The following is a 25,758-nucleotide window of genomic DNA, read 5'->3' as shown; positions in this document are numbered from 1 at the left end:
ACTTAGATACATTTGTGTAAACAAAAAGTATTTAACTCAAGTTCGGATGCGTCTGCAAAAATCTCCAGGGACTTTAAAGCCCTGTGTAACCCTTCCAATGCTGGTCTAGTAAAAAAAAAAATGCTGGTTGCATATAATATACTGTAAATAATGTTTTAGAGCAAAGTTGAAATGCAGGGTTATATTCCGCTTTAATAAACAATTTGGCTTGTGACTTTTACTATGTTTTAGATTTTGTCTCCTTACGAGATGGAGTTTGACATTTCTGATTTAGAATGATAACCAGTGTTATAGGTGGTGATTGTTTTCACTCATAATTATGAACTTCAATGTTTCAATCAAAAAAGTGGTGCCTGGCAAATATGAGCTTGCCTGGCCATGCCAGAAAGAATTCCCTTTAAAAGCCTTTTTTCCAGCATGTACGATTGATACATGGAATCGATTGCAACCCGAAATTGGTTGCATCGGAGATCAGGCTCAAATCGGCCATGCTGAAATGCGCAGTACAGCCCGGCGGACGTCCGATGACGTCAGTGCGCCGGCGTGGGACGCAGAAGTGCCGGGCCTTGGAGCGCAGAAGAGCCCGACCTGGCAGCCGGCCTGGCCAGGTCAGGTCAGCCACCGAAGACCACCGGGAGCCTGCAGAGCGGCGGCGAGGGCACCTCCTGCCTGCCACGGGCTGGAGGAAGCCCCAGGTAAGTGGAAATTGATTTTTATTTTTTAACCACCCTCCCTGAACCTTCCCTTTAAGTACAGGCATACAGTATCACCTTATACTGTACATACTGGAGGTAGCAGACAAAGCTAGATCTGTGCCCCCTCCTGACCCCCCCCCCCTTTCCTCTGCAGTATAATAGCTAGCTGTGTCCCCTATTCCACCTCTCCCCCATACACACAGTATAGTAGATTTGTACCTTCCCCCACCCCCCAGTATAATAAAAACACACACCTACCTACCTAGAAGTGTCCCAACCCCCCTACCTCCAGTGTGATAGCTCCTCTACCCCCTCCCAGAATTAATGAGCTGCAAAGTGTGGAGGACAGGCAGGCAGCACTCACCTCCTCCTCCTTGTTGCTCCAGGGGCTGCAGGTCCCTCTCTCTTCTCTGTAGTGTAACTACTCTGCACTTCCTGCTTCTGACATCGGGCACTAGAGCCCAAACGGAGGAGCAGGAAGTGCAGAGTAGTTGCACTACACAGGAGACTGATGGACCTGCATCGCCTGGAACAAGGTGGAGGTGAGTGAGTGCCTGCCTGCTGGTGCCTATTACTACTGCTGCTAGTGGGAGAGCTAAAGCTGTCAGCCTGTCAATGTAAACTCCGTCCTCAGGCTGACAGCTGCAGCTCTCCCACTAGCAGCAGTGATAATAGGCTGATAGCCCAAGTCTCACCTAAGGCGCATGTTAGGACCAGGTCCAGCCAGGGGCTTCTCCAGAACTTCAGGCAGCCTCTGCTGGGTCACAACTGCTCCGGTCCTCTTCGTGTTCCCCATCGTCAGGACTCCACTCCTCCTTCCTCCCTGGCCTGAACTAAAAAGTAATTGTTGGGTCTGGCGGCTGACCAGGGAGGAAGTATCGATCCGCCAGCCAAAATAGTCCCCCCTCACCTGCTATACTCGTGGGAAGGAAGGGGACTGGGGAGGATGGGGACTGGAGAGGAGGAGGAGGGTGGCCCCGGCTTCATCATAAATATATATATATATATATATTTTAAAAAATATGTATTTTAAAAAAAGTCCTCTCAGCTGCGGGCACCCTGTGGCGTAGGGACAGAGCGTGCCCCGTAGCATTGCTATGGATGCTATGGCGATTGCTACGCCTGTGCTTGCACTTTTACGCTACGTTGAGGTGTTTTTTTTGGAGGCGACGATCACTGGAGTACAAGTGCCCTGCTATGGTTGCCTGAGGTGGCTGAGGGGTGGCCAATACCCCTATCGCGCTGACGGGCCCGTTTGGCCAGCTGATCCGGTAAGTCCTGTCATATTTATATATATATATGTTTATGAAGTGCCAACTACTGTATATGAACTGATAGAGAGACTGATATACACTGACTGAGCGCTGTACCCATTTTTTACTATCTAATTAGATTTGTTAGATTGATTTCAGTCATTCTGTTATTGGGAGAGGTTTCAAACTTGACACAGTTGGTCACTGGATGACTGGGATTAATATTCAGAAAAGTGGGTGGAGCCTACAACAGCCAATTACAATTCACCTATTGATTTTAAAGGGGAATATTTACATTGCTGTCATTCTTACACTCTTAATGGCAGATGCCTCAAATCTGGTACAGACAGTCACTGGGAGAGTGGGGTTTAAATTCAGAAAAATTCAACCTATTGATGCCAAGGACCCCAAAGCTCATAAACGTGGTCATTGAGTGACTGTTTGTCAAGGTTAGAAACAGCCAAAAACAACTAACTTTTTACATGGGAAAATATAAACTGCAGCCATTCTTACACTGTTAATGGCAGGGTACTCAAACTTGACACAGTTGGTCACTGGGTGACTGGGATTAATATTCAGAGAAGTAGGTGGAGCCTACAACAGCCAATTAAAATTCACCTTTTGATTTTCAAGGGGAATATTGAAATTTCTGCCATTCTTACACTGTAAATGGCAGAGGCCTCAAACCTGCTACAGCCGGTCATTAAATGACTGGGGTTCAAATTCACTGAAGGGGTGGAGCCATAAACAGACAATCAAAATTTTTGCTGGAGAAACTGCTTCTATTCACACAATTTTGATGCCAGGTACCCGAAAGTTCACAATGGTCATAGAGTGACTGTGTGTCAAGGTTACAAAAACTGTGTGGAGTCAAAAACAGATTTCCCTGGGAAAATGTTAACTGCAGCCCTTCTTCATTGTTAATGGCAGGGTTCTCAAACTTTGCAGTTGGTTACTGGGTGACTGGGATTAATATTCAGAAAAGTGGGTAGAGCCTAAGAAAGCCAATCAATATTCACCTGTTGATTTTCAAGGGGAATATTAAAATTGCTGCCATTCTTGCACTGTTAATGGCACAAGCCTCAAACCTGGAGTTGGTCATTGGGTCAAATTCAGAAAAGGGGGTGGAGCCACAAACAGCTAATCAGATTTGTTTTAATGATGCTAAGGACCCGAAAGCTCACAAACTTGGTCATTGAGTGACTGTGTGTCCAGGTTACAAAAAGTGGACAGAGCCAAAAACAAATTTCACTGGGAAAATATAAACTGCAGGCCTTCTTACACTGTTAATGGCAGGGTTCCCAAACTTTGCCCAGATAGTGACAAGAGGACAAAGGTGCGCTCCTATGGTGCATTAACTCTTTATTCACTATTAACACGCATTAAACAATTGCACTTACAATTAATGTGCAAGTATTGCACATGTAGAGGGCCACCAGCGAGTCGCTCTTACTTCCTGAGCCTGGCCAGGTCTTACAGGATCCGTGCATGATGTAAGGCAGGTGGACTGGGGACAACCGCCGGCTCCTACTCCTCTCGGCAAGCCGTCTATCATCACAACACGTTTCGGCACTTAGCCACGCCTTCTTCCGATGAAGCGAGGCAGATCACTGGAGTGAGGCAGATCTTCCCCCTGTTAGCTGGAGCACATAGAAAGGTCAGGGATGACTCATAAGATGATGTGCAGCAGGGGGAGGGAGAGGCAGTTAGCAAGCAGGAACAGCTGCTGTATTGTCTGCTTCTTCCTGCAGCACAATATTCGTCTAACTAGACGAATAATTAGAAAGGAGCAGGAGAGAGACAGCACAGCTGTTTCTAAACAAGACAAGGGAAAAAAGATTTGTACATATCTCTTCATTTAAATTTAATTTTGAAAAAGGGCCACAGAACCCCTTTAAAGAAGAGAACAGGTATTCCCCAACAGATAAGTCAAATTCTAGCTTTGATCCAAGAAGCTATGTCCTGCCTCGACATCCAATCACACTTAGGAACTATTTGTTCACCTTGATGGCCTTCTTGTATTGTGCATTCCATTTCATTTGTACAATAAGGTTGTAATTTGAAATCAACCACATGCTAATCATTTGCAATAATTTTTTTTTTGAAAGCTTGAAAAACAAATGCGAGGTAATTGCCATTGTAGATGCATTTAGCAGATGTTATTACATTTAATTACTTGTTGCGTAGCCTGCAATGTGGAAATCAATTATGACTCGGGGTTCAGAATGCTCAAAGTGCCACCACAATATCCATTAAGCCGTTTTGCTTTTCACCCATGCTGACACAAACATTACTTCTGACTTGCTTAAAATCACTGGCGGGGCCACTGGAAAGTTTAGGCTCTGGTGTAATTGTAAAGCACAATGCTTTTGTTTCTATGGCTTTGTCCTTGCTACCCGCCAAGCAATGGAATTCTCAATTTTAGAAACATAATCTCTAAACCTCATTTGAACTGAAGGCATTGTGTAAAAGTACTTATTTACTGTATGCTATCAGCTTGTTTACTCTTGCTCTTCACATCTTTCAACTGTTAGGATTTTACAATATAAGTACGCTTGAAAATTGAATGTGGTAAATGGAAAAAAATATATAAAATGTAAACCTTGTTAAACATTCAGTAAAACTGGTATCTACATTTCATCTACTACAAAATTACTTTAACCACTTTGCACCCAGACCTTGTTTACCCCTTATGGACCAGAGCAGTTTTGACATTTGGGGACAGGCAAAAATGGCGCACAGCGCCAATAGTGTCAGAATGGCGCCGCAGTAATTAACGTAAAACGATATTTATCGTTTTATATGTTTATATTTTTTAGCAGGGATCGGGCTGGAGAGGCAGCGGGCTGGCAGCGGGGGTTGGGCTGGAGAGGCAGCGGGGTCAGGGTGGAGAGGCAGCCGGCAGTAGGCTGGCAGTGGGGGTCGGGCTGGAGAGGCAGCGGGGTGGAGGGAGAATTACGCAGCATTGGTATACATTACCTTGTCCCGGCCGGCGATCGCTCCTTCACTTCATAGCTTGCAGGAGTCCTGCATCCAGCCAATCACCATGCGGCTTCAGTTTCCGCATGGTGATTGGCTGGATGCAGGACTCCTGCAAGCTATGAAGTTAAGGAGCGGGGACAAGGTAATGTATACCAATGCTGCGTAATCCTCCCTCCACCCCGCTGCCTCTTCAGCCCGACCCCCGCTGCCAGCCCACTGCCCGCTGTCTCTCTAGCCCGACCCCCGCTGCCAGCCCACTGCCCGCTGTCTCTCTAGCCCGACCTCCGCTGCCAGCCTGACCCCCTCTGCTAGCTCCCTGCATTTTTCAATGGGACACCGTTCTGCTGTTTTATAAAACGCTATTTACCATTTAATGTATTTACATTAAAACGGTAAATAGCGTTTTATAATCGGCAGAACGGTGCGCCATTATTTACTGCGCGCCATTTTTTACTGTATGCTTGACATTTTACCTATGTCCCTTGTTAATCAGCAATAACTTTATCCCTACTTATGACACTTAAATGAAAAAGCGCTACTGTACATAAAAAACACAAATGTTATTTGCCTATTTCTACCGTTTATCACAAAACTTAGATTTTCCTGTCACAATTTCTGGTGAGGATATAATACATATTTATAGAGCTCTGACTTGAGCTCTATGCTGCTGGGGGGATATTGTGGTGGTGGGGGGTTCTCTATCTATTATTTTTTGCACGTTATTTTGCTCATGACGAAATCTAACTAAGATGAAGTATGTCGAGAACTGTTAGCACTGTAAATATGTATTGCACTCCCTAATCCTTGTATATACTACCCCCGGCTCTAACTGTTATATATGTGAGGGTGACCTTAAATGATCACTGCATGTGCAAGCAGGCCGACATACACAAGCAAATCTTTCGGCTCTGTTCTGGTCGTGTCATTATTCATTGTCAATTGGTCAAATACTCAACCTCACACAACATTGTTAATTTACCACAAATAACACCTATGCGATCATATCCGGTTTTTTAGGGCCAGCTACACCTCACTGACTGTGCACCCAGGCATATAGTTGTCTGTACAAGATACGTGCATGTAGACAGTACTATTGGGGGAGGATGAGCAAAGACACCCACCTGGTCTGGAGTCTGACACAGGCATTAGGTTGTGATTCATGTTTGTTTTAGTCCTAATAAATTTGATACAAGTCTTTTAGACATAAGAATTTCATGTGTCGAGATTTACGACACCATCTTTGTACAGTCAAGGGACGTTGAGTCTAGATTGACTCTCATGCTGCACCTAACAGTCACCAGCGGACCCAGAGGACGCTGAGGGACCTTGCTAGCTACGGAGGGCTGAAGGAAGCCCCAGGTGAGTTCAGATTTCCATTTTATTCCTCTGCTCAGGGACCCTTTAGGATAGATTGTAGTGTGCTGTAACTAATAGATATACATTGAAATACACGTTTTGTACATTGACTGCACTTCACTTCAGTGTGAGATATGTGGGAGGAGTTGTTCATACATTTTGGTACACTGGGATGCGCACATGCAAAAAGGGCGTCGGGAAAAAAGGGTGCCTGGTGTAATTGTTAATCTGAAACATTGTTTATAAAACAATTATATTTTAATATTTCGTTTACAATAATGTTTTACAAATTCAAATCATTAAATAATGTCTATGGAATGTTGTATTGGTAAATTGCTATTCTCTGTATGGTAATTATAGACAGAAAATTACAATAGCGTTTGTATATTCACAATGATGATTATAATTATTATGATTTAAAATGGATTTTACATAAACGATGTTTAAGTACTGTTTGTTATTTTTTATTTTATTTTATGATTTAAGCAGATCAGGATCCAAAAACATATCTTTACATTTTATACTACTATAAAGTTTCTAAATGATATTTTGTAACAATTTTTATTATACAATTAATAAACCTTTAAGGAAGTCATTTAGTACAGATTAAAACTTAATTCACATATTTCAAAAAATATTTCAGTAAATATTACTAACATTTTACTACAACTAAACCTAACCCTATTCTCACACAGAACCCTCCCTCTACCTATCCCTAATCCTTAGACCCCCCTGGTGGTGCCTAACCCTAAGACTCCCCTGTTGGTGCCTAACCCTAAGACCCCCCTGGTGGTGCCTAACCCTAAGACCCGCCACCCTGGTGGTGCCTAACCCTAAGACCCGCCCCCTGGTGGTGCCTAACCCTAAGACCCCCCCCTGGTGGTGCCTAACCCTAAGACCCCCCTTGTGGTGCCTAACCCTAAGACCCCTCTGGTGGTGCCGAACCCTAAATCTCCCCTGGTAGTGCCTAACCCTAAGACCCCCCCTGGTGGTGCCTAACCCTAAGACCCGCTCCCTGGTGGTGCCAAACCCTAAGACCCCCCTGGTGGTGCCTAACTTTAAGACCCCCTTGTGGTGCCTAACCCTAAGACCCCCCCTGGTTGTGCCAAACCCTAAATCTCCCCTGGTGGTGCCTAACCCTAAGACCACCCCTGGTGGTGCATAACCCTAAGACTCCCCTGGTGGTGCCTAACCCTAAGACTCCCCCCCGGTGGTGCCTAACCCTAAGACCTTCCTGGTGGTGCCTAACCCTAAGACCTCCCTGGTGGTGCCTAACTCTAAGACCCCCCTGGTGGTGCCTAACCCTAAATCCCCCCTGGTGGTGCCTAACCCTAAATCCCTCCTTAGTAATTACTTTATTGTGTGAATAAGACTCCCCTGGTGGTGCCTAACCCTAAATCTCCCCTGGTGGTGCCTAACCCTAAATCTCCCCTGGTGGTCCTAACCCTAAGACCCCCTGGTGGTGCCTAACCCAAAGACCCCCTCCCCCCGGTGGTGCCTAACCCTAAATCTCCCCCGGTGGTGCCTAACCCTAAAACCCCCTGGTGGTGCCTTACCCTAAGACTCTCCTGGTGGTGCCTAACCCTAAGACCCCCCTGGTGGTGCCTAACCCTAAGACCTTCCTGGTGGTGCCTAACCCTAAGACCCCCCTGGTGGTGCCTAACTCTAAGACCCCCCTGGTGGTGCCTAACTCTAAGACCCCCCTGGTGGTGCCTAACCCTAAATCCCCCTGGTGGTGCCTAACCCTAAATCCCTCCTTAGTGATTACTTTATTGTGTGAATAATAATGTTTTACAAATAGTGACTGTAAAAAATATATTACAATGTACTACTGATCGCTTGATTATGTGGATAATAATGTTTTACAAAGAGTAAGTGCTAACATTTTAAATAATGTTTTAGTTAAATACGATAGATATGTTTAGTATGTTTGTAACCATTATTCGTCAGATTTAGCTATTGCTCGGTTTATCATCAGATGGACAATAGTGTTTTATAAGTAGAATGGTGGCGTAGTGGTTAGCGCTCTCGCCTTGCAGCGCTGGGTCCCTGGTTCGAATCCCAGCCAGGGTACTATCTGCAAGGAGTTTGTATGTTCTCCCTGTGTCTGCGTGGGTTTCCTCCGGGCACTCCGGTTTCCTCCCAAAAACATACAGATAAGTTAATTGGCTCCCCCCTAAAATTGGCCCTAGACTACAGTACCTACACTACATAATACATACATAGACATATGACAATAGTAGGAATTAGATTGTGAACTCTTTTGAGGGACAGTTAGTGACAAGACAATGTATATGCTGTACAGCGCTGCGTAAGATGTTGGCGCTATATAAATACTAAATAATAATAAGTATTAAGTGTGAAAAACGATATATTATGATTTTGTTGTTGCGCAGTTTATTTGGTGGATAATGTTTTACAGAGTGTTAATAAAAAAAAAAAAAGTATATTACAATTTATTTGTTGACGGCTTTATATGTTGAAAATAATGATTTATGAAAAGTGATTATTTAAAGATTACATAACGATTTAACTCAAAACTATAAATAACTATTATTTTATGTGTAAACGTTACTGTTCGCCGGCGAAGTTGGGAAACATTAATTATCACGGATGCAGTTTGAAAACATAAATTATCACGGGCACCCTATTTTCCTGTTCGGCGCCTGTTAAACGATATCTAATATGGGAGTCAATGGCGGCGCCCTTTTTGCCCACCTGCCTCATGCGCCCAAATTTCCTGCTTTCCACTGGCATGATGCAATGCCTCAACTGGGAGGTGTACAAGGGCACTGGGGAGGGAAGGTGGGGAATATAACCAGAGATATTTCCATGTGATTGATATTTACCTGTCATCATTTATAGGTCAGCTTTGTGGATATTTTGACATAGTTGTTGCTGTATTCATTGGTAATCTTGTAACTGAATGACTGAGCTATTGTCACACCTTATTCTTACAGGACACACCCACTATCAGAAAAGGATAACATGAAAACCCGCTGATGATCACCTGGCTTTCTTTAATAAGATTTGGTGGTGGGGGGAAGGGGGGCTAGCATCCTCCAGGCGTACGTATTGTACGGCCGTCAGTGAGTTGGGTGCCGGGAGAGCCGAATGGCATTTCTCCCCGCTGCCGCAAAACTCCCCGGTGGCGTTAAATACTATTTCCCCTACGAGTTGTCGCAGCTTTGGAGGGTGATGTAATTCGGGGTCCGGCAACCGCCAGAGCCCCAAACTATCCTTATGCGCAGTGAGCTCAATGCACCAAAACCACGTGCTTCATCCTCCAGACCCCTAGACTCTCTCTAGGCCCTAGGCAACTGTCTAGGTTTGCCTTGTGGATGACTCGGCTCTGCCCACTATAACTTGGCCACGCCTCATAACAACCTTGCCACACTCGCCAAATTTTGATGCAGACTGCATGTGAGGTCTTTGCTTTGGTCCTTTTTTTAATAGATCATTAGCCCTTTCCCACACTAAGTAATACATTCATGTCATAGAACCAATTTAGAATTCTAATTAAAGCACTGGGCTAAAGAGTTTTTACCCATGCAATTAATATTTTGCATGCAGACCACGTGGGAACAATATAAGGAGACCGTGGATGTTTATTTCCTGTGTTCAGTTAGTCAGTTTTCCAGCACGTTTTGGTAGTTTGCGCGTACCGTGAACACCCGTGCTGAGCTAGTTATCCTGTTCCTGGTCCTGTTTGTGGATTGCGTTCATCTCTGCGAAGAGATAACGAATCCTTCTGAATCCTGTTCTGTTACCGTTTGTGGATTGCGTTCATCTCTGCGAAGAGATAGCGAATCCTTCTGAGTCCTGTTCCCTGTATTACTCCATTCCTAGTCAGCGTTCCTGCTTATGTCATATATCGGTTCATTGCCGATATATACATATGTTAGTCAGACGTTACAAATAGTTTCATTGATAGCTGTAATTGTAATACGCTAGGAAAACATACTTATTGTATATTTATCTGTGTTACGTTTATCTATCTTAATCCTGCTATTTTCTGACTGTCCTGTCCTGTCTTTGTGAGGCACGCCATCGCCGCAGCGCATTGGCTGCCTCATTCCAGTCTGTCTGGTTTTGGACGCTTGCTGTCGCTAAGTAGCCGCTAGCTAGCAAGCGTTCATTCTGTCTACCTGTCCTGATCTCCTCAGTTCTGGTTTGTGCGCTCAGCGCTACTTTGCGCTGAGACGTTATTACGAAAGCATTGTTTGTGGCTGTCAGATCTGCACCGGCTCTGTGCGCCACAATCTCCTATTGGAGTCAGTCCTCCCCTCCACTATACTAGGGATAGCCTGTTTCCTGGTGCTAGTGTGTGTACCTCCTCCACGCCAGCTCATGCGTTGCATGCTGACTGTGGAGAATACACCACCAAGCCTTACATTATGAAAACCCCATTACCAATCCCCATTGTGGGGGGGATTCCCAGAAAGTATGACACTGTTAATTATGGTTCCTGTTCCTTTAAGAAATTTGAAGAACTTAGCTCTGAAACAGAAAATGAGTTTTTCTCTGAATGTGCCAGGTTCCTGACCAATCCTGATCTCCAAGCGACTCCTGTTTCAACCTGGGCACTCCAACTAAGTTATATTTTGTTTAAAGGGGAATTATTCCAGTGGGCATTTGATGTTCTCAATCATTCCGATTTGAAAGATAGACCGCTGGAATTTCTAGCGTTTGTGATCCATAACTGGTTGCGCATAGATCCATTGCCTTTTCCTCTTAATGAACTCCTGGCAGCAGGCCAATCAGCTGCTCCTTCAATTGCTTGCAAGAATGAGCAGCAAGCAGAAAGTGTTACTGATAATTTTCCTGCAGCTTTGAATAAATCACCAAAAACCGCAAGGTCAAAGGCAAAACGCAAACGTTCTAAGAAACGTGTCCAATCTGCAGAATCGTTATCCTTAGCGACTGAGACCTATAATGAGATTCTGCCATTAACAGATAATGAAATGCAATTGTCTTTCAGGGGAGTTAAATGGACTTATGAAACTACTAATGAACTTTCCTCCCTGGCTAGGGAAAATAAAGATTTTTGTTTAAAAGAATTATCTGAGTATGATTATGATGAGATAATACAGAGTATTGAACAAATCAACTTATTTGTGAAGCAAGGAAAGTTTGCATACACTACAGTTAAACACTTGCTACAGGTATTAGAGATTCTTAAGAATAAGGAATCTGCCAATCACCTGCTAATTAACCCAATATATGTCCCTGCCACAATCATATCTGCAAACCATGATCTGCCTGTTAAGTATGCTTGGAATCCTCCATTTGAGAAAGGAGAGATGGAAGCTCTGGTCAATGAATGGAAGAATGATTCAAGTTCATTTTGTCAATTTTACAGTGCAAAAGGTGAATTAGTATTGAATGCATGCATTAAGTCTGCCTATAACCTAATAAAAACTGGTGTGTGTGGGTATGACTTTGTGGCTCCATTGATCGATGTGTGGAAAATGATTTTGGATGATTTTTATGCGATTCAATCAGTTGATACCAGGGAAGACACACTGTCAATTGGAGACTGTCCCACTTCTCCAGTTACTGAGTCCCTGCCATGTCTTGTGAATGTTCCTGTAACTCCACCCTGTACCATGGATAACTCAGTGTTACTTCCCAGTAAAACAGAAGCCACTGATACTTTCTTAACTTTGCCCTGCACAAATTTCTCAGCAGAGAATCCAGAGGTCCTGCTGACTTCTGAGTCCAGCCTAGCCAGTACTCATGACTCTTTGTTTAGTGAAACAGACACCAGAAAAATCTTGCCTGTCTCTGCAAACACTTCTGCAGAAATTACCTGTGTTAATAAAGTGCAACTCCTGTCTGATCCAGCAGATGCCAATAGATGCACTACATCAGTTTCCGAGTCCCAGCAATCCTGTCTAGTAAACTCAGAACCCCAGCATCTGAATTTTCCAATTTTACAAATGAATGGTGATTCAGATGCGCAAACATTGTGTCTTGATCTTCCTGTTTCTACACCTCGCTCTAGTTTTGTGAATAGCTCAGAGCATCTGCTATGTGAACCTGAAATCGCAGAATTATTACCTTGTTCAGAAAATTTTCCAATAAATTTGCCCTGTACCATGAATTGTGCAGTAGATCTCTCCAATGAAACTCAGGTCACAGAATCATTATGCTGTCCAGCAGGTGCTTCCATGGTTTTGCCCTGCAATATGGACTGTTCAGTGATCCTGTCCAGTGAAGCTGTGGTCGCAGAGTCTTATGCTTCACCCAGTACTTTGGATACTTTAAACCCTCTAGCAGAGGAGGCTGAAGCACTGCTTACCTCATTTGGTGTTGCAGTAATATTCACTTGTCTAGCAGCTGTTTTGGAATTACAGTCTGCTCTAATAAAACTTGATGAATTTCTGCCCAGCAAAGCAGAAGCCATTGAAATATTGTCCTCGTCAGCAAGTGTGTCAGATACCTTGCCCTGTACACAGTCTGATTTAACCAATGTTGAGTCCCTCTCCAGTGTTGTAACAGCCGAGGAACTCCAGCCCTGTCCTCTGAATGTTTCAGAAGTCTTGCCCTGTAACATGGATAATTCTGATTCTCTGGTCAAAATAATAGAAATCTCAGAATTTCAGTCCGGTCTGATGAGTGTTCCTGAAACCCAGCCCTGTATCCTGAAAGATTCTGGTTCTCTGGCCGCTGTGGCAGAGGTTCCAGAGTCCCCTTCCTGTCCAGGGAATTCCTCAGTTTTGCCTAGTCCAGTGGGGGCTGCTGCAATACTGACTTGTTCTGCAGCGCCTCATGAGCTCCAATCCAGTGTATTAAATGAGTCTCTGCCCAGTCCAGAGGTAGTTGTGGAGTCCCTATCTGGTTCAGTGCATACATCAGAAGATTTGTCCTGTCTTGTTAGTGCCCCTGAATCTGATTTGTTACTGACTTTGCTGGAATCAGCGACATCTAAGTCTGATCCAGCATTCTCGTGTAAAAGTCCAGTAGTTGCGAAGTTTAGTCATGATGATTTTTTTTTGGCCAGTCCTGGTTTTGGTCCTGTCTTGGCTGACCCTGAGGCTCACAGTTCCTTGACATGCCCAGATGTTCTTTGTGTGCCAGAATGCCCAAGTGTGTCTAAGGTGTTAGCGTGCTCTGATGCTTCCTTAGTGGGAACACGTTCTGATGTTGCCAGTCTGCCTGCATGCCCAGAGATGGTTCTGGTCCCTGAAAGCCCTGATATTGATGTTTGTCCTTGTGGCCCTGACTTGGGAATTGCCCTAGGTTCCATAGGGGTTCTTGATAGTTCTCCATGTGAGCCTAAGGGGCATTCTGACCTATGGGGATCTCTTTGGAGCTTCAAGGTGTTCTGGGAGGTCTCTGAGAAAACTTGTCCTGGTGCCTTGGACTGGTTCAACAGTGGGTTTTGTGTTGGTAAAGACAGTACCGGTGGGCATTACAAAGGCTTTGGCGTTTCTGAACGGTTCCTGGAAGGCGGTGGGAATCGCTCAGGGAGTTTCGGAGGGCTTTCTTCTGGAAATCATGGTTCTGATGGGTGTCACACTGGGGCTTGTAGTACTGATGGGCATGGTTCTGTAGGTTCTGGTTCTGATGGGTCCAGTCTTGTGGGGACTGATTCTGGAATTCGGTCTTGCCGGGCTGTCCCGGTCATCATGAATTATCAGTCAGACTGTTTTGTTGGAAATTTCAGTTTTGAAAAGCGTCTGGAATTCGCTTTTAAAGGCGGGGGTACTGTAATGATCGCTGCTGCAGCAGCTATTGCTGGAAGTAGTGCTGCAGCTCAGGCAGTTCTGATGTCTTTCCATGCAAGCTGCATAGCCTTGTCTGTCTTTCCCTGCTGTCAGCTTGTGACTGATTATCATTCACCTGTGTGGGAATCTGCATGTCTGCTCCCATTGGATGACCTCAGTATAAAGATCTGCTTCCTGCAGGGTTTCCTTGGGTTTTCATAGCTTCAGCTTAAGCCTGTCTTGCTGTCGCTTTAGCCCCCGATCGTGTTTCTTGTTAAAGATACTTTGCTGGTCTTTGCATCATATATTGGTTCATTGCCAATATATATGCATACCAGCACGTTTATTATTTTCCTTGTATTTGTGTTACGTTGATATATCAGTGTTGCTGATATATACGTACACGAACTGTTTATTTCCTGTGTTCAGTTAGTCAGTTTTCCAGCACGTTTTGGTAGTTTGCGCATACCGTGAACACCCGTGCTGAGCTAGTTATCCTGTTCCTGGTCCTGTTTGTGGATTGCGTTCATCTCTGCGAAGAGATAACGAATCCTTCTGAATCCTGTTCTGTTACCGTTTGTGGATTGCGTTCATCTCTGCGAAGAGATAGCGAATCCTTCTGAGTCCTGTTCCCTGTATTACTCCATTCCTAGTCAGCGTTCCTGCTTATGTCATATATCGGTTCATTGCCGATATATACATATGTTAGTCAGACGTTACAAATAGTTTCATTGATAGCTGTAATTGTAATACGCTAGGAAAACATACTTATTGTATATTTATCTGTGTTACGTTTATCTATCTTAATCCTGCTATTTTCTGACTGTCCTGTCCTGTCTTTGTGAGGCACGCCATCGCCGCAGCGCATTGGCTGCCTCATTCCAGTCTGTCTGGTTTTGGACGCTTGCTGTCGCTAAGTAGCCGCTAGCTAGCAAGCGTTCATTCTGTCTACCTGTCCTGATCTCCTCAGTTCTGGTTTGTGCGCTCAGCGCTACTTTGCGCTGAGACGTTATTACGAAAGCATTGTTTGTGGCTGTCAGATCTGCACCGGCTCTGTGCGCCACAATCTCCTATTGGAGTCAGTCCTCCCCTCCACTATACTAGGGATAGCCTGTTTTCTGGTGCTAGTGTGTGTACCTCCTCCACGCCAGCTCATGCGTTGCATGCTGACTGTGGAGAATACACCACCAAGCCTTACAGCCATTTATTATTAAACAGCTTAACATGTGTAACTCTAGGTATGTAACTAATATGTTAACATGCCTTCACAACATAAATTATGCAGGATTCACTACATTCTTCGGGAGGAATCCCTGCAGGACACTTTCCAACATTGCACTGCGTTGACTGTGCTACTTCATGGCGAAGTCAAGTGGCAGCAGCAATTAACCACTTAAGCCCGAAGGGTTGAAATTTTTTTACATCCGAACAACTTTCACCCCCCATTCATTTGCCAATAACTTTATCACTACTCATCACAATTAATTGATCTATATCTTGTTTTTTCCGCCACCAATTAGGCTTTCTGTGGGTGGTATATTTTGCTAAGAGCCCCTTTACTGTAAATGCATTTTAACAGGAGGAATAAGAAAAAAATGGAAAAAATTCATTATTTCTCAGTTTTCAGCCATTATAGTTTTAAAATTATACATGCCTCCATAATTAAAACTCACGTATTGTATTTGCCCATATGCCCCGGGTATTTCACCGTTAAAATTATGTCCCTATCACAATGTATGGCGACAATATTTTATTTGGAAATAAAGGTGCATTTTTTCCGTTTTGCGTCCATCACTGTTTAGAAGCCCATAATTTATTAAATCATATTGATATACTCCTTTGACATGCATATTTAAAAAGTTCAGACCCTTAGGTAACTATTTATGTTTTTTTTTGTTTTTTTTATTATTGTAATTTTTTTTTTTTTTTTTTATTTAAACTTGTATGTGGGTATTTTTTGGTGTGGGAGGTAAACAGGGTTTTTTTAAATATATTTATATGTTTAATTTGAATTTTTTTTTTTTCAGGTGTAATTTGCTATTTGGCCACAAGATGGCCAGAATCAAAAAGTCCTGGGAGCGATCGATCTCGCTCCCAGGCAGAAGAAAGGAGCCCAGAGCTCAGAAAAGCCGCAGCATCTGAAGAGACGCTGTCGGCTTTTCTCCGGGGGGGGGTCCGATCAGCGAAAGGGATTTATAATCCCTTTCACTGATCGGTGGGCTAGCGGCCAGCAGCGGGGGCGCGCACGGGGGGGAAATCTCGTCCAGTTGGGCTTAAGTGGTTAAAGTGGACCTACCCATGTGTTGTGTACAACTCAGAAGTTTTTGCCCAATCAGCAAATGTAAAAAAGGCCAAAAAATAAATAAAAGACTCCTGGGAAATCAGAAATCCACAGGAATTGATAATCGGCATTAGCAGAAATTGAACTTTCCGAGGAATCGGAAATCTGTTTTCCAAACATCCCTTGGGCTCGATTCACAAAGCGGTGCTAACCCAGTTAGCATGCCTAAAAGACTTTAGGCGTGATAACCATTGCACCATGCTGGTGAAAAGCCAGTTTAGGCATGATAAGTTTAGGTGTGATAAGTTTAGGCGTGATAAGTTTAGATAAGTGTAGATAGCGTGCAAAGTCCCGCACGCAAAGCAGCGCCATTAAACTCTATGCTTAGTGCACCAGACTTTGCTAGCGCAAAACTTTTGATCAGCTGTGCACTGCGGTGCTAACGCAGTTGGTGCTTAAACTTATCATGCCTAAACTTATCACACCTAAACTTAAACTTATCACACCTAAACTTATCACACCTAAACTTATCATGCCTAAACTGAGTTTAGGCGTGATAAAGGGCTTTTCACCAGGGTGCTAACTGTTAGCACCGCTTTGTGAATCAGGCCCCTTGTGTACAATGCCCTACAGAAAAGGCACTGTGGAGTAGGGTTTAATGTTTACATAAAGTAACACCTACTTGCCTTGCAGTGCTGCTAGTGCCACAGAAATAGCCAGTCTAAACGTTTTGCTCCCTTTCAATATGCCCATGTAGCCATTGCCCACACTGGTGCAGTGGGCAGGGAAGGAATAGCAGGTCCAGACCATGTTTTTTTCATGCTACTCACAGACAGAGGGTGGTGGTGGAAACAAGGACCTGAGCCAGTAAGTTGGGAGTGGGGGGTCGAAGTAGATGCCTGCTATGATAGCAAAGCTGCTCACATGCAGCCTTACCATCAGTTTAATGCTTTCCTCATAAGGTCTATTCTAAAGCTAGGTACACACCAAAAGATAAAATCGGGTAAAAGGACAGATGAACAAATCCTAAAATAAATCTGCACTGTTTCTACTTCCTGATTCATGGAAGCAGACATATTGTTTACAGCCTGTGCTTTCAAATGGGCTTATCTGCCTATCTGCTATAGACGGTCATGTGACGCAGGGCGGAGATCGAATTACAACTAGTGATTAGACACAAATGAGGGGGAATTACACAGGCCAAACTATTTAAATACATACAGGCTGCATTTCTATTATGTTTTCCTTGTATCCTGTGCAAGAGTTCAGGTCCACTTTAAAATGTGAAACTAATATATGAAATAGGAACCCTTTGTAGGTGTTTTGTCTCTATTAGCTGATTAGAGTCTGACACTTGAAAGCGGAGCCTAGAGTATTGCACATTTTCACAATATTCTAAAGGTCCGTACACACGTCGGACTGGAGGCAACGACGGGTCCGTCGTTGCCTCCCGCTGGGTGGGCGTTCCAACGACAGTCCGGCATGTGTACGCACTGTCGGCGGACTGATACAGCTGTTTCTGAGCGATCGCCGGATTGTCGTTTGAACGCCCACCCAGCGGGAGGCAACGACGGACACGTCGTTGCCTCCAGTCCGGCGTGTGTACGGACCTAAATATTCTGAGATTTTGATTTTGGGGTTCTCATAAGCTGTAAGCCATCATCATCAAAATTATAACAAAGTCTTGCAGTATCTCGCTTTGCATGCTATGAGTCTACTTCACATATTAGTTTCACCTTTTTATTTCACCTTGATATTCACATCTTTTGAGTTTCACCTGTACTTAAGAAGAGGTTCCGTAGAATATCGATTTCGAGTTTGCAATCGGAAATGGGCTTACCACAGTGGTAAGCCGCAATTCCGCAACTTGGGAATTTTAGTCTAATCACAGAGGGCGAAAGTATTGGCCCTATCGCAGGCTGCAGAATTTTTTCCCATGAAAATTTGAATACCGCTGAAATTATAGACCAATTACAAGACTTGGTAAAAACTCAAGATTTCTGTGGTAAACTACCACATTCTCTGATTGGTCCAATGCTTCCAACTCAAAAGTATTTGAAAAATCACAGCATTTGGTAGTGTATCAAGGATTTACGCATAATAGAGGACATAGGCAAAATATAACTGATTCAGAAAAACAACTTGAAAATAAAATTGCATAACTTTATTAGCAAAAATGATTTTAAAAAACCCTTTCTGCGGAAATTGGTAATCGTTGTTGGAAATTTGGTTTTCAGTGAAAATCCGCTGAATCGGTAATTGCCATTTCCAGAAATCAAAATTTCTGTGGACTCGTCATTATATCACAGATGCATTAGACAAACGTTACATTTACACAACACATAGAGCAAACCTGCGCCCAGAGCAGCATAGTATCTAATGCAAATTCATGGAAGATAAATGGATCTACTTATGATGCCATGCTTGTCTGCAGTAATCAGGTGATGAGAGATTCCCCATGTATCATAGCTGTAATGGCTGCTGTGTAGATCAGATGTCCCCCTCAGTATATCCCCCACAGCCTATCCCCCAGCTCCAGTGATTAATGCAGTCGCTGACTACAACATAGATATTCCCTGCAGCAGCCTGCTTTCCCAGAGCCTGAGGTGTGAGGTAAATAACAGCAGCACCTGACTGAGAACACACTATATACCGTATGCCATCCGTCTACCAGCTAGAGACAGTTTTACACTGTGCCCTCCCCAGTACTCCCCAGTATATTGTGTCATCCTCACTAATACAGATGCATGTAAATAGAAGGCACAATTCTATCTTGGTTTTATATTACTGACTCATCATTGATGAAATACCTGACAATTATGCACATTTTCACTCTGGCTTTGTTTTGCTACAATAAAATAATCAATAATAAATCATCTTCTTATCTCTCACTTCCTGTCTGCCGTTCCCACGGATACCTCAGTTCACCTCAGTCAGGTCGGTTTGCTATTCGTGAGGTAAAACGAATAACTTCCTGAGCAATTACGTTTCCAGAATAAGTTAATTTATTATTCATTCCTAGGGTATTTCATCATGATTTCATAGCTATTCCACTATTCTCAATGCAAAATGGCATCAGTAATACCCGTGTTACTTCTGTGCTACCTTCTCTACCTGGGCATGCTCTCCGGCAGGTACACACCCTTCATAAATAGGTATGCATGCCTCCCAACAGATGAGATAACAAACAATATAACAAAAAGGGACATGATTAAGACACACCCCTGCCACACCCCTAGTCACACCCACTACACACCTAGTCAGGCATACCATAAACTATTCATAAGAAAAGGAAGTCATTTTACAATTCAAACCACCTTGGTCCTTTTTATCATCACTATGCTTCCTTCATATTAACATTTGAAAATAATAAATACAGTATGTCAATTTAAAAAGATGTCAATAGAATATTTTCAGTAAAAATAAATAGGGCCGATTTAAAGGTATATATATATATATATATATATATATATATATATACTGTATATATGTATATATATATATATATATACAGTGGGATGCGAAAGTTTGGGCAACCTTGTAAATCATCATGATTTTCCTGTATAAATCGTTTTTTGTTACGATAAAAAATGTCAGTTAAATATATCATATAGGAGACACACATACAGTGATATTTAAAGTGAACCTTAAGTCAGAAAAAAAATGAGTTTTACTCACCTGGGGCTTCTACCAGCCCCCTGCAGCAGTCCTGTGCCCTCGCAGCCACTCACTAATCCTCTGGTCCCCCGCTTCCAGCTAGTTTCGTTTTTGCCGACAGGCCCGTCAGGACTGGCCACGCGTAGCTTCTTCCGCCTTCTCGACTGCAATTAGCGCTATTGTGGGCCGCACCGCGTACAAAAATACGCATTGCCGCATATCTATGCATTTGTAATGTGGTCCGCAATAGCGCTAATTACAGTCGGGAATGCGGAAAAAGCTACGCGTGGCCAGTCCTGACGGGCCTGTCGGCAAAAACGAAACTAGCTGGCAGCGGGGGACCAGAGGATTAGTGAGTGGCTGCGAGGGCACAGGACTGCTGCAGGGGGCTTGCAGCAGCCCCAGGTGAGTAAACCTCATTTTTTTTTCTGACTTAAGTGTCTCTTTAAGAAGTGAAATGCAGTTTATTGGATTTACAGAAAGTGTGCAATAATTGTTTAAACAAAATAAGGCAGGTGCATAAATTTGGGCACCACAAAAAATAAAAAAAATCAATATTTAGTAGATCCTCCGTTTGCAGAATTACATCCTCTAAACTCTTCCTGTAGGTTCCAATGAGAACCTGGATTCTGGTTGAAGGTATTTTGAACCATTCCTCTTTACAAAATATCTCTATTTCATTCAGGTTTGATGGCTTCCGAGCATAGACAGCTCTCTTTAACTCAAACCACATATTTTCAATTATATTCAGGTCTGGGGACTGAGATGGCCATTCCAGAACATTAGAACAGAATGCCTTAGTGGATTTTGAGCAGTGTTTAGGGTCGTTGTCTTGTTGAAAGGTCCAGCCCCGATGTAGCTTCAGCTTTGTCACTGATTCCTGCACATTGGTCTCCAGAATTTGCTGATACTGAGTGGAATCCATGCATCCTTCAACTTTGACAAGATTCCCAGTCCCTGCACTGGCCACACAGCCCCACAGCATGATGGAACCACCACCATATTTTACTGTAGGTAGCAGGTGTTTTTCTTGAAATGCTGTGTTGTTTTTCCTCCATGCATAACGCCCCTTGTTATGCCCAAATAACTCAATTTTTTTTCAGCAATCCACAGCACCTTATTCCAAAATGAAGCTGGCTTTTCCAAATGTGCTTTAGCATACCTCAAGCGGCTCTGTTTGTGCTGTGGGCGGAGAAAAGTCTTCCTCTGCATACAGCATCTCCTTGTGTAAAGTGTGCTGAATGGTTTAACGATGCACAGTGACTCCATCTGCAGCAAGATGATCTTGTAGGTATTTGGTGCTGGTCTGTGGGTTGACTGACTGTTCTAACCACTTGTGGCTTCTGTTTTTCTGAGATTTTTCTTGGTCTGCCACTTCGAGCCTTAACGTGAACTGAGCCTGTGGTCTTCCATTTCCTCAATATGTTCCAAACTGTGGAAACAGACACCTGAAATCTCTGAGACAGCTTTCTGTATCCTTCCCCTTAACCATGATGATGAACAATCTTTGTCATCAGGTCATTTGAGAGTTGTTTTGAGGCCCCCATGTTGCTACTCTTTAGAGAAATTTAACAGAGGAGGGAAACTTACAATTGACCCCTTTAAATACTTTTTCTCATAATTGGATTCACCTGTGTATGTAGGTCAGGGGTTACTGGGCTTACCAAGCCAATTTGGTTTGGGCTTACCAAGCCAGTTCCAATAATTAGTTCTAAAGGTTTTGGAATCAATAAAATGACAACAGTGAACAAATGTATGCACCTGTCTAATTTTATTTAAACAATGATTGCACACTTTCTGTAAGTGCAATAAACTTAATTTCACTTCTCAAATGTAACTGTGTGTGTGTCTCCTATATTATGTATTTAACTGACGTTTTTTATTGTAACAACCAACGATTTATACAGGAAAATCATGACGATTAACAACGTTGCCCAAACTTTCGTATCCCACTGTGTATGTATGTATATATATATATATGCATTTACATCGGCCCTGAAAAAGGGACAAATGCGAAAGAAAGAGGGTCAGGGTTCCAAAAGAGGAGCTGTCCCTCCAAAAGAGCTCTGGATATTTACATTGATACTGCATGGGCAGCATGGCCAAGCATCTCTAGGACCTTGAAGCAATTCTGTGTAGTGAGTGACCTAATCATGCACACCAGTTGTGATAAAAATATATTTTCTCCTGTAATTAAGTTGGGGGATTTGCTGTCTCTAGAGGATAACACACCAAACCTTTTTTTTTTTTTTTTTGTAAATTAGAGGTTAATAGCTAGCAGTAGGGATGCTCATTTGGATTTCAGGAAAATTAAATTTCAGCATTTCCGATCAGAAATCAGAAAGCGGATATTGGATTTCTGCAGAAATACCACATTACCAAAACTCTGTAATTTTAGCCCAATCACAGAACTCGGAAACATTGGACCGATCAGAGACTGCAGAAAAAATAAGATCGAAACGCATGCAGTGCAAACAAGGCCATACAAGTTTTAGTACCTCTTTCACACTGTATCTATTGTTATCTGTAGCAAAACACAATATTATTATTATTATTATTATTATTATTATTGATTTATAAATCATTACATTGTAACGCCATGTAATGATATTCCTGCAAGCCAATTGCAATTTCTTGCATCTGATTTTTTTTTCTTTGTTATTATGCAAATGTTTGCATTACTATTTTCCCATGCATACCAATTAAATTAATTTACATGAAAGTGTATAGAATTAACTTCACCGTCGCATGTCCATTTCGATAAAAAAAAAAAGCATACATGTAGGATGTTTTCTCTCTGCAGAAAACTTGTATTTGAAAATTTGCAAAGCAGCGCAAGTCAAATGCGATGCCACTGACTTGCATTAGATGTGTGTGGGAACACAAATTAGCAAAAATGGAAACAGCAAAGAGATTCTGTTATGTGAAGGATGCCTTATGGGTTATTATGGCACGGTGTCCAGGCAGAAGGTAGGACAAAGAACATTTATATCACACTTTTCTCCTGGTGGTGGACTAAAAGCACCAGAACTGCAGCCACTAGGGAGCGCTCTATAGGCAGTAGCAGTGTTAGGGAATCTTGTCCAAGATCTCCTCAATGAATAGGTGCTGGCTTACTGAACAGGAAAAGCCGAGATTCAAGCCCTGGTCTTCTATGTCAGAGGCAGAGCCCTTAACCATTACACTATCCAGCCACAAGCAGGCTGCTGGAGAGAGTTTTTGCTGCTTCAGGAATATGTGCTCTAGGAATTGCCAGCGTATATAGAGAAGCAGTAATCACGTAATCTACATACTCATAGCCATAAATCCTACTCTAATCCTATCCAATCCTCATGCTAACAGGACTCAGGCATTACTCCCTAGAAAGCGCCAGTGCCAGAGCCTGGAGGTGACGCATGACACCTGGACAGTAGGAAAGGACAACTGCTTCTCTCTGTAGAACAAAGAATATTTTATTGCATGTAGTCTTGCTAATAAATCATGTCAAGTGAGCTCCGTCTTTAGGCCCTGGAAAAAGACTCACAGTTTTGATTTATGTACTTACGTTTTTAGATATATTTATGGCTTTGGAGCTTTTGCTAAGTCATGTAATTCTATTGGTTATCTAAAAAGAAATTCAGGATTATTTAACTGAGCTGGTGTCATGTTCAGGAACATCTGCGCAGTGTATGGGCTGATAACTTCAATGGGACGGATTTCTGAAAAGGCCACAAAGGCTCGGGCATTGGGCGGCTACTTCCCAATCTGAACTACTTCCCAATCTGAACATGAAAAAAAGGTTTGCTAATGTTTTAGGTAAAATTTGTGATTGAAAAACTGTGATGTTTTTCACCAATGGCCATTATAATTTACAATAAAGCAGCACAGGAGGAATGTGTGCATCAAACACCCAGTTAAAACCTGATATATCTGACTTTGCAAATTTGGCCTAATTGACTTAAAGGGGAACTTCAGCCTAAACAAACATACTGTCATTAAGTTACATTAGTTATGTTAATTAGAATAGATAGGTAATATAATCTCTTACCCATCTTGTTTTAAAAGAACAGGCAAATGTTTGTGATTCATGGGGGCTGCCATCTTTGTCATGGGGGCAGCCATCTTTTTGGTTGAAAGGAGGTGACAGGGAGCAGGAGACACAATTCCAACTGTCCTGTGTCCTGATCACCCCTCCCAGCTGCGCACCTCAGGGTTCAAATGTCAAATTCAAAATGTAAGAGAAAAAAATTTGCACCAAAACAGCAGAACGAAAGCAACAACATCAGAAATCCCATCATGCTTTGCACAGCATCAGGGGAAAAATGCCCGGGCAGTTTTCTTCTGTGCAGCTAAAGATGAATCTTGTATAAGAGAAACAAAGTTCTGATGCTGTTAAACTGTTAAAGAAACACCAGGCCTTTTCAGTGCTGCTGAGTCGATTTTTAGTCTCGAGGTTCACTTTAATCACGAGACAATGCTCATGCAAATTTGCATTTGCTTTCGCATGCCATAATATGCAGGGTCTAAGACGGTTGCCCTGTGGGGATTAGTTTGTGCAACATTTAGCACTATCCAGGGGCGCCACGGGGAGGCTCCCTCATGCCCCCATCAACTGGGAAGCCACAGCGCTACAAGCCCTCTCACTGCTCGGAAGCCCTGTAGAAGCACCCTGGAGAGGGAGGCTGGGAAGTGCAGGTGACCCCTCCAAGCATGGCCGGCAGTGCTGCACAGCAAGATTCGAATTCCGGATACCTGGGCCCAAATCTGGATAGCTATCTGCAGATAGTTGGCAGGCAATCCGAATATCCGCGGATATCCGCAGAAATCTGACTATTGAGATACTGAAACTAAGGAGATGACCTCCTTGACATCATTGAGCCAATCAGAAGGCTCCCAGGGGCTCCCAGCAGAAGCCCTAGCAACCAATCACAGAAGAGAACCCTGGCCAGCCCCACCTGACCTCATTGAGCCAATCAGAGGGCTCCCAGCCTAAGCCCTGGCACCCAATCACAGAAGGGAACCCTGGCCAGCCCCCTCCCCCCTGTATAATAAGGAGGGCTGCCATGATGAGAATCTCATCCTTGCTTGTGAATGCTCACTAAGAGACATGCTCCAGTGCTGCTGGCCTAGCAAGTGCTGTATACAGTGATAAACCTAAAGCTGTTCAGTGATTAACCCCTTCACTATCACTACACTATTGTTGTATTGTTAATTAGATTAGCTAGCTTGATTTCATTCAGTGACAGTCAGAGTGTGTTCTGCAGGGCTGCTGCAGCTGCTATGTGTCTGTGCTGTGCACAGACCAGGCCAGCTGCTGCCTGCTGGCCAGCTAGCCTTAGCTACAGTATAGGTTAGGTTAGGGAATATGATTACAGTGTTATTGTGTAGTTAGTACTGTAGTACTGCAGTCAGTGCTAGTAGTTGTTAGAGTAATAGTACTACTGTGTTAGCTTACTACAGAACTGCTGTGCTGTGAGCAGTGACAGTTAGTGTGCACTAGTGTCTTCTCCTCTGCTGTCTGGCTGGCACTCGGCACTTTGCATGTGGCACTTTGCACATGACACTTTGCACATGGCACTTTGCACTTGGCAATTTGCACGTGGCACTTGGCATGTGTCACGTGCAAAGTGCCAAGTGCAAAGTGCCACGTGCAAAGTGCAAAGTGTTACGTGCAAAGTGCCACGTGCAAAGTGCCACGTGCAAAGTGCCAAGTGCCAAGGTGCCACGTGCCAAGTGCAAAGTGCCACATGCCACGTGCCATGTGCCACTGCCAAGTGCCACGTCCGGCATGCTCCTGGCAGATGTTTCAGCTGCTGCTGCATTGCCCTGCTCCTACTGCCTTT

General features: G+C 43.5%; 2 long non-coding RNA genes across 2 annotated transcripts in view; one reads left to right on the top strand and one right to left on the bottom strand.

Annotated features, from left to right (window-relative positions):
• LOC137570403 (uncharacterized) overlaps positions 1–19,442 on the bottom strand; it is a 45,420-nt gene extending 25,978 nt beyond the window's left edge. Inside the window, exons 1-2 of the long non-coding RNA XR_011031022.1 lie at positions 19,365–19,442; positions 3,349–3,588 (exon numbers count right to left, since the gene is read on the bottom strand). This is a non-coding gene — a long non-coding RNA (uncharacterized lncRNA). The remainder of the gene's footprint in view (positions 1–3,348; positions 3,589–19,364) is intronic.
• Positions 1–25,758, top strand: part of LOC137570402 (uncharacterized) — a 223,646-nt gene that overhangs the window by 86,480 nt on the left and 111,408 nt on the right. The window lies entirely within an intron of this gene.

The sequence above is a fragment of the Hyperolius riggenbachi genome, chromosome 4 (assembly GCF_040937935.1).
Source record: "Hyperolius riggenbachi isolate aHypRig1 chromosome 4, aHypRig1.pri, whole genome shotgun sequence".
Classification (NCBI taxonomy): domain Eukaryota; kingdom Metazoa; phylum Chordata; class Amphibia; order Anura; family Hyperoliidae; genus Hyperolius; species Hyperolius riggenbachi.
Note: the sequence above shows the minus strand (reverse complement) of the source record. Positions and strands in the feature narration are given on the sequence as shown.